Source organism: Typopeltis vanoorti, chromosome 8, assembly GCF_054136105.1.
Source record: "Typopeltis vanoorti isolate ZY-2024b chromosome 8, IOZ_Tvanoo_1.0, whole genome shotgun sequence".
Lineage (NCBI taxonomy): Eukaryota > Metazoa > Arthropoda > Arachnida > Uropygi > Thelyphonidae > Typopeltis > Typopeltis vanoorti.
Window position 1 is genome coordinate 22,827,754 of NC_143556.1, and position 9,894 is coordinate 22,837,647.

The following is a 9,894-nucleotide window of genomic DNA, read 5'->3' on the forward strand; positions in this document are numbered from 1 at the left end:
GCTAACTATAAAGTTTGTATTGGACACCCGAATAACAGTCCGAAACAAACAGACAATCCTCCGCCTCTATCAGCTCACGAACACCTACACGTCTGGCACAAGAGTCTCACAGTGTTCAACAATATGTAACAGAAGTCCGACCCGCGCAGTTTGAGGCCCCTAAGAGAACGAACTACCAACGGCAGGCAAAAACCTATGCGGACGTGGCCAGTGCCAAAATGACAACGAAGGAACAGAATCAGAATCAATCAGCGGCTCAGTCAAACCTGACAACTGTCGTTACTGCCTCGCTGGCAAATATGCCACAGGATTTCAGCAGGTCCAATCCTTCACCAGCTGCTAATAAAAGATTCCTATATGAAACACGATCAATCCTCTCAGCACTTGATGAACAGGAATAAACTAACTGCAGACTCTTTACAGATTGTGATGTAGAATGCCAATCGCTTCAAACACGAGATTATGGAACTCCAAGAGTTCACTCAGAGGCTTCAGCCAGACATTGTTTTGATAAGTGAAACACACCTGAGGTCATCTGACAGCCCCAAAATAAGGGGATATCACCTCTACAGAAATGACAGGCCAAATTACAGAGGTGGTGACACTGCTATCTTCATTAAAAATTATATCCAACACCATACAGTGAACAACCCCCCCCCCCCCAGCCACTAACCTCGAGGTTACTGGTGTGAGGGTTGTTACTAGCTCGGCTGGCAGACTGAAAATTTATGCAGCATAAAACCCACTGCAAAATTGTGCACTGGTCTGGATGCCATTCTAGATGCTAGAGAGTCCATCATTATTGCTGGGGACTTAAACTCCAAACACCCGGCATGGAATTGTAGAATCACAAACAACAACGGACGCATTCTCGCCAACTAGAAAGGATTCAATTGCGCTGTCGTCACAGGCCCCACTGAACCAACTCACCACAGCCCGAATGACACTGCTCACACTTGGATATAGCCATCCTGCAAAATATTAAATTTCAATATAATTTAAGAACATTAAACGAGCTGTCATCAGACCATGATCCAGTGCTATTACAGCTGGGAACGCAACACAACCTGACTTCCCCCTCACACTCATTCATATATTGGAAAAAAATTTTCCAAACACTGAGTGAGTAGTCACTCAGTGTTTGGAAAATTTGGTATCCATAAGGCTAAATTGGCGATGCATTTCTTCGTCCCCTGCAACTGAGCTGCCAGGTTTGTAGCAACACCTCACCATATAATTCATTCTGTTAGCCTCCACTTCACATCAGATAGCCTGAAACTCCTTGCTGCATGGGACATATTGTTTTCTTGCGTTTCTAACATTTAACTTTATAACATCAGTAGCACTCCTCCTCCTCTCATATCTCTTCTGTCATTCCTAAAAATAGTATACCCATTACACGCGATCCCCTTTACCATATCTGATTCTGACAGCCAGTTTCACCAATGCTAACAATCTTAGGCTACATCGTATTCAATAAAGCAACGAACTCAACCCCTTTATTTGTGATGCTCTTGGCATCACAAGCATGTACAGACATAACAATTTACCTCAATTAGTTTAATTCTTAATGAATTGATATAGGCTTGAGATTTTTAGAATTAATGTTTATGCAGATTACTAATATTAGGCGATCTAAATAGTATCTTTTTGCAAGCACATGAAAATACATATAAGAATACAATCAAAAACACTGTTAATTAAAATTCATTATTATTATTTTGCCTGATTGAATATGCCTGAGGCATATTGAATATGCCTCAGGCATATTCAATATGCGTATTATTATCAAAGACAATGATTAAACAAGTAAATCAATTTTAACACGATTTTTTTTGTTCTTGTAATTTGAACAATTTCTGCACACCTCTTCCTCTTTCGTAGATGGAATATTCTTAAGTTTACAGCTATGAACTGAGATTTAACAGAATGATAAACTGTTAAATTCAGACCGCGCGGTTAGCCTAGTGGCTTCGCGCTTCGCAACCATATGCCTGGGGAAGGAGTGTCCCAGGTTCGATTCCCGTTGTAGACGTGAGGAATTTGAGGATCTTCCTCAGGCATAGCCAAGTTAGCCGGTCTTGGGCGCGGTCAGTAGGGTTTTTTCCGCCAGTTTATCTGGCGTTTTTCATCCCGCAAACAGGCAAACCGACCCCATGAACATACGCCTCTACAGTCAAAAATATATTCCCCCCCACACACACACCCAGCGGCAGACCAGGCGACGGGTCGGTTGGGAGCAGTACTAACAAGAAGTCGCATCTAAAGTAACAGGCGGACCCTGCGTGGGAAGCGGGAATCACGCGTAGTAGTAGAAGAAGATAAATTGTTAAATTCACCTCGTTTGCATGAAGGTCCTGGTGTTATAATGAAAAGCACCTTAAAACGACATTTTACTTACGTAGTTTTTCGAAGTAAAGTCTGTTGGAAATGTATAATTCATATCTATAAATTATTTCTATAGCAACATATGCCGAAGTCTGACTTTCGCACTATTAGCAACTGGATAATGAACTATCAAACAAGAGATTAAGCTTTGATATGATTAATATATTAATGTCTGAGCAATAGATTTCGAGAAATGTATACTTTCTATGATATTTTTTTAAATATGTTTGGTTTTTGTACTGCACTAAACATTGAGATAGTCAAAATGAAGAAATATGAAGAAAAAATTCAATTCCTCATAATATGTATGAGATAAAATAATATTTTATGCAACATTAAATGTACAATTTAATTAATAAAATGATTAACTCTTTAAATAATAACAAAACAAAAGCATTATGAGAGGATGTGCTGTTTCCCTTGGAGAAATTTCGTATGAGGATTCAATGCGAAGAAATCCAAGTGCTGCCATAAGTATTGCTTATATTCAGAACAAGGCATGTTTACGATAACATGAAACATAATCTAAATACATAAAAATTGTAAGAAATTTTTAAAAAATTTTAAAACCTTTAAAGAATGTGTTTGTGTGTAGGGCAGTAGATGGGGGTGTACTCGTGCTAAACCCGACGATTTTAAATGCGCACAGTGATTACACATCACATTTCATTGTGAAATGTGATGAGTAATATATATATATAAGAGTTAGCAGTTATGATGATCGTTTTTACACGATTAAATTGTGAATCGCATTACAAGTGCAGCTACGACAAACGCCGAAAGGAAATTTTTTCTAATCTCAAGAAATAGCAACACTGATAAACATAAGACATGAAAAAGCTTGTAGATGAAACGAAATTCGAAGACTTATATCGGGAGTTCATTAGATTAAGAGAAGTACGTAATAATAACGGCCAGAAAAATAAAGTTCTATGAGACATTCCCCTCCCCAACAATCGTCACAGACGACAGTCTGGAAGACCGAAACAAAGAGAACGTGACAGCATCAAACAACAGACAACAGAGCTCAGACCAATCACCCAACCCTGAGGATGAGGAAAAATTCCAAACCAATGCCCACCTTATATCGGATACAGAGGACACACAGGAGGAATTCCAAATAGTTAAAAATAAAAAAAGAAAAATCTCCTTTACTAGAGACACGCCCAAACCAGTTAAAATAGAGGCTGATAATAATACAAATTCGAAAGAAAGAAAGAATACCCCAGTCATCCTCAGAGATAAAAATCACTGGACATCCGGTGTCACTTCACTTCGAACATTAGAAATAACATTTACGAAAGCCACAGAAGAAGGAATTCGCATCCAACCAAAACTTCCACCGATTACAGAAAACTAACCAAATTAGTGGATAATAGCAACCTAACCTAACACACATTTAAACTAGTAGTGAAAAGAACCTCAAAGTTGTGCTCAGAGGGGTAGCAAAATCAATTACAATAGATGAAATCACATTGGACCGTCAAAACAGAGGTTTCAGACCTGTTAAAGTCGGCCGTATGCACAGATCCCAAAAAAATACCATTCAAGATATTTGCAGGCTAAAATCCCTCAAATAAAAAACAAAACAAAAACAGAATCAGACTTGCAGAATCTACTGAACGCAGGATCATAGGATCAGGGACTATGGAGCAATGATCATAGCCGGAGAGAAATCCTAATGCCAAGCAACCAACTTGGAATAGTAGAAATTCAAATATCGACGGCAGAACACTACAGATCCCACATACTATGGAGTCACCGTCCGTCCAGGCGTACTTGATATAGCAATACTACAAAAAATAAAAATAAAAAACACGGCTATCAAATGCAGGCGACCAACGACATGAGTTCGGACCACAACCCCATCATATAGCAACTAGGCGCCATACATGATCTAACTGGAAACAACTTCCCTGAGTCTTACAGGACGTCCTAGGCCCAGCACGACATATAACATCTACTGAAGAAATGGAAAAGGCAGTGACAACCTTTGAAAGACAAATATTGGCAGCAATATCCTATGTAACAACCACAACCACACGTTTACCTCCAAACAGACTTCCAGAGGAAAATAAAACAACTTATCCAGGAAAATAACAAACTACGAAGACAATATCATAGAACAGTAGATCCGACAAATAAACAGGAAGTTAACAGAGCAACGAACCAGGTTCTGTATGCACTAAAAGACCGCTGAAACCAACTTTGGAACAACATCATATATCACTGACGTACAGAAAACAACTCAATATGGAAGGTTATGAGGTCGTTTCGCAAAATTATCAGATCGTTCGCTCACAGCACAGTACACTCCCTCCAATCCAAAGTGAATATGGAATAACCCATAAAGATTAAGAAAAACCGAAACATTTGCAGATAGCTTGGAACGAAGCGCCAATTATGCCCAAGTAGACTTAAACGTCATAAGAAAAGTTCACACCCAAGTGCGCTAAATTACACAGAACGCCAAGCCTTATTCCAACAACAAACCCATATCACCAGCAGAAATATACCAAATCACAAGAAAAAACTCAATAGCAAGAATGTCCAGCGACCGGACGAAATCACAAACAATGCGCTCAAGCTGCTCCCACGCGAAGGCATTATGCATCTAATGGCCATCACCAATATCATCCTACGGCTAAATCACTATCCAGAACCGTGGAAACTTACAAAGGTCTTCCTAAGTCCAAAACCAGGAATAAATACACAATTTCCAAAGAACTATCGATCCATCAGCCTACTATCATGATTAGGCAAGATAGCCGAACGCGCTATACTTGCACGGATTCAAGATTTAGCAGAAAACAGTACTTCATACCACACAATTCGGCTTTAGAAAACAGCACTCCACAACTCAACAAATCTACAGAGTCATTGAATACATTACCAAAGCGCAATATATATGAATGGCACCATCACTCTGGTGCAATCTTCCTGGACATAAATCAGGCATTCGACAGAATCTGGCATTACGGATTAATTTTCATGCTACAAGTAGGAATCCCATTAATACTAGTTTTACTCATCAAGTCATATCGGAACAACAGAAAATTTAGGAAAGAAATAAATTGAATTAGATCCGCTGAAAGAAAAATGACGGCGGGAGTTCCCAAAGGCTCTCTACTGTCTCCCTTACTCTTTTCCATATACATAGCAGATCTCCCCAAGTTGGCTCCATCCATCACCCCCCCTGTATGCTGATGACACGACCATCATAGCCAGGTCCCTCTGGCCACAAATGGCCATAAACAACCCAGATAGAAATCAAGAACTAGAGAATTGGTACAGCAAATGGTGCATCGTAATCAACCCAGAAAAAGGCTCCGTAGTACTATTCACCACACGAAAAGTAGTACCGAATATACAACCATACAAGTGTTCAGAATAGTCACCCCTTGGAACAAATCAGCCAAATATCTAGGAGTTCAGCTTGATAAAAGCCTAAATTTCAAAACACTCATAAATAGTGTCTTCACTAATGCCAACTAGACCATAGCACAGCTATAAATAGGAATCACTCCTAAATAGGAACAGCCTCCTAAATATAAACAACAAGGTTCTCCTCTAAAAACCAGTTATAAGACCTCAACTAACCTGTACCACACTAGCCTGGAAACGCATGTCTAAATGAAACATCCAAAGACCACAAACAATCCACAACAAATGCCTAAGAATGGCTCTAAATGAAGAAGCTAACCTGCCAGATATCAAGACCCACATGATAAGCATTGCAGAAAAATTCTTCACAGTCACAGACGATCACCCAAATTAGCTGATTCGACAGGCAGCCGTTACAAGACCTCAGACTGCTTCAAACATAGAAGACTGAAATCCTTCATCGCAAAATAAAGCTGAAACAACGCAAAATGCTCACAAAGAGCGTGTAAAATGTCCACACTAAACTCCCTCACCCACAATCAAGAACTCAGATAAAGGGAAGAGTCAAGCTCGAAGTCCATCTCCCAAAGTTCACAGCTGACAGTGATTTAATTTCTCGGTCATGACTTTCAGTCAAGGACTCAGTCCATCACCTAAAGACTTAAACCTTGTTTGCAGAGGAATATTCTCTAATAAGATTCGCATTTATTTTTCAAAAACTACAAAAAAACTCACCTGTAAGGCGTTATAAGAGTTGTATGATCCAACCATACCAAGGGTACTACAGCATTCAATTAAAAAGTAAAACGATGTTTAATATTATTTTCTACTGTACTGTGCTAAACAATTTCGCTGTTTCGTAAGTGAAAAAAAAAAAAAATACTACAGTAATTCACGTTGGCTGCTGCTGCTGTGCATTGCCCAAAACTTGATATACACAAACCCGCTGTATATTAGTTATATTTGAATAGTAGTATCATCTAGGATATAAGCACAACATGGAAACAAGCGTATAGGAAATCATTAAAAAGTGTATGTGGGGGGGGGGGACGTTAGGGTATGATAGAGCGCCATCAAACTATCGTCTCATCATTATCGTTCTCTCCGTAGCATAGAGTTGAAATGTTTGTCAATGAGATGTGTGCCTCAGTAGCGCAGTAGGAAGCGCGTCAGTCTCATAATCTGAAGGTCGTGAGTTCGATCCTCACCTGGGGCACATGATTTTTTTTCTCCATATCAGATTTCCTAGTGGAGAAGTGTAGTGACATTTTGAATTTCTTCCGATGTGTTTTGAGCTTTCGCTTTCGTCTGAGGCATTTTTCATGATTGGGCATCATTTGTTTCGGGTGTGATGAATGATTTCATGTTTAATTATTTGAAAAAAAAATTGCCTTTTTATTAAAAAGAATATTAGGTTTTTAAGAATAAAGACTTTTTATTAAAAAATAAGCCTCAGAGGCTCACTTTAGTGAGTACGGGCATGGCAAACCCGAGGTACCTGATGCTGGACCATGCCTTACTTCATGTAATATACATCTGTTATATTATCTGTAGATTGGTCCCTCCTCTTCCTCCCTTGCTTCTTTCTTTCTTCTCTTCTTGCTCCTTCCCCCGAATGCTATTAGAGTATTTGAGGGGAATCTTTCCTATTTTGCTGTATCATTTCGTCTTGTGCTAACAGGACATTACAAAAACACTGTAACATGATCAGGCCATCAAAAAATATTCATACCGCATCGTCCGTCGCGCGGGTTACCAAGGTACGCGATCGGGTTTTAGGCAGAGGGACCCGTTCGAAAAATATGTTACAGTCTCCCTTAGACACTACTCCTTAGACACTACTACCCATTTGGGGAGGTGTTTAAGGGCAGCGCAAAGAAATGGTTCTGCAAAAGGACGGAAATGGCAACGACAACAGCACCAGACTATGGCTTTAGGCAACTGGAACATCTTCTCTCTGACAGGGAAGGAGTTGGAACTGGTCGAGGAAGCCAAGCGCTACCGGCTGGACTTAGTCGGGCTTTCTTCAACCAAGAGGAGAGGCTCTGGAACTGTCGACCTGGATAAGGGATGGAAGCTCTACTACTCTGGTGTGAGCCCGACAATGTCTGCTCAGGCGGGTGTGGGGATACTCACAAGCCCCCAGCAGTCAGACTGTGTTGCTGAGTGGATCCCATTGGGGGACGGGTATGTGTGTTAAGTCTTCAGATGAAAAACCATGATTTGGCTGTGGTGCAAGCCTATGCACCTAATCTGGAGTCAGAATACTTTGCCTTCCTAGAGGAAGTGGATGCTGCTTTTGACAGGGTGGCAGACATGGAATCAGTCCTGCTAGTGGGTGACTTCAATGCACATGTTGGAGAAAATGACCAGACATGTAGGGTGTGGTTGGGAGGAACGGTGCCCCGGGCCTTAAAGCGAATGGGTTGAAATTATTGGACTTCTGCTGTACTAATAGCTTGTCCATAATGAATACCTTCTTCCAGCACCGAGAAGTCCATAAGTATACCTGGTACAGGGATACACTATAACAAAGGTCTCTGATTGACTTTTTTATAATCTCAGCAGACCTATTTTCCTCAGTGTTGGACGTTCATGTGAGAAGAGGGGAAGAACTGTCAACTGACCACCACCTTGTTGTATGCACTCTACGGCTTCAGAAACCAGATGCTACCATCAACGCTGATAGGCCTATGCAGCTATACCGCGTGAAATGGGAGGCATTGGAAAATGAGGCTGTGAGGAAGAATTTTGCAGATGACATTTCCTCCAGGTTCAAAGAGATTCCCAAGCATACTGCCGATGTTGAGGAGGAGTGGAAGCTGTTCAGAACAGCTGTCGCTGCCTCTACACTCTCATGCTGTGGCAGAAAGTGGCTCGTCCAGGCAACGGGCAGTGAGAAAAGGACAAAAAAAGAAGTCCTACCAAACATGGCTTAAGGTCAGGTCACCTGAGATGCGTTTGCGGTATGCTGTGGCACGAAAAGCTGCTGCTGAGGCAGTAAAGACAGCAAAGCAGAAGGCTTGGGAATCCTTTGGAGAAAGTTTAGACTCATCCTATGCAAATGCAAACAAAGTATTCTGGCAGACCATCCGCCGCCTTCAAGGGAGGAAATCGTGCACAGAAAGGGCAATTAAGTTAAAAGTGCACTTTTAACAACCGAGAAGGATATCTTCCATATATGGAGGGAATACTTTGAGAGAGCCTTCTTAACTCGGGTGGCCCAGCAGTTGTGGACATCCAAGAGGTGCAGATCGAGGCATTGACTAGTCTCACCGCAGATGAGGTCCATTTAGCAATAAAATCGCTAAAATCGGGCAAGGCTGCTGGCGATGATGAAATTCGGCCCGAAATGCTTAAAGCATTAAATCGAGACGGTGTTCTCTGGCTGACTCGAGTGTGTCAGGCTACTTGCATATATCTGGGCGAGCACCAAAGCAATGGCAGACAGGCATAATAATACCAGTCTTCAAGAAGGGAGACCAGAAGGATTGCAGTAACTATCGTGGCATCTCTCTGCTCAGCCTGCCTGGGAAAGCGTATGCTAGGTGCTTGGAAAGACGGTGCAGGAGCATAGTTGAGTCAAAGTTCCAAGAATAACAATGTGGCTTTCGTCCTGGTAGAAGCACAAATCTTCACTTTAAGGCAAGTCTTTGAGAAATCTTGGGAATATGCAAAGAATGTCTACACATGTTTTGTGGACTTGGAGAAGGCATATGACCGGGTTCCCCGGGATAAGCTTTGGCAACTAGTACAGGAGTATGGAGTGGATGACCAACTATTAGCTGCCATCAAGTCCCTATACGAATGCCCATAGTTTTGTGTCAGGGTAAACAGCACAAATTCTGAACCTTTCACGGTCTCCGTTGGCCTCCGCCAAGGGTGTGTTCTGTCACCACTCCTTTACATAATATTTAATGACTGGATTGATAGGCACAGCCGAGGCAGTGAGTGTATCAGAATTGGAAGATGTAGCATTGGACGTCTGCTTTTTGCAGATGACCTAGTTCTGCTTAGCTCTTCACAGATGACCTCCAGCAGACCCTGGATACGTTTGTAGCTGTTTGTGCAGACGCCGGAATGAAGATCAGTGTGTCAAAACTGAAACATTTGTGGTTTCAA

At 41.3% G+C, this 9,894-nt stretch overlaps 1 non-coding gene across 1 annotated transcript; it reads left to right on the forward strand.

Moving 5' to 3' along the window:
- The first annotated feature begins 6,915 nt into the window (after positions 1-6,915).
- On the forward strand, positions 6,916-6,988 carry TRNAM-CAU (transfer RNA methionine (anticodon CAU)). The gene has a single exon. It is a non-coding gene; the product is annotated as a tRNA-Met (tRNA).
- The last annotated feature ends 2,906 nt before the right edge of the window (positions 6,989-9,894 follow it).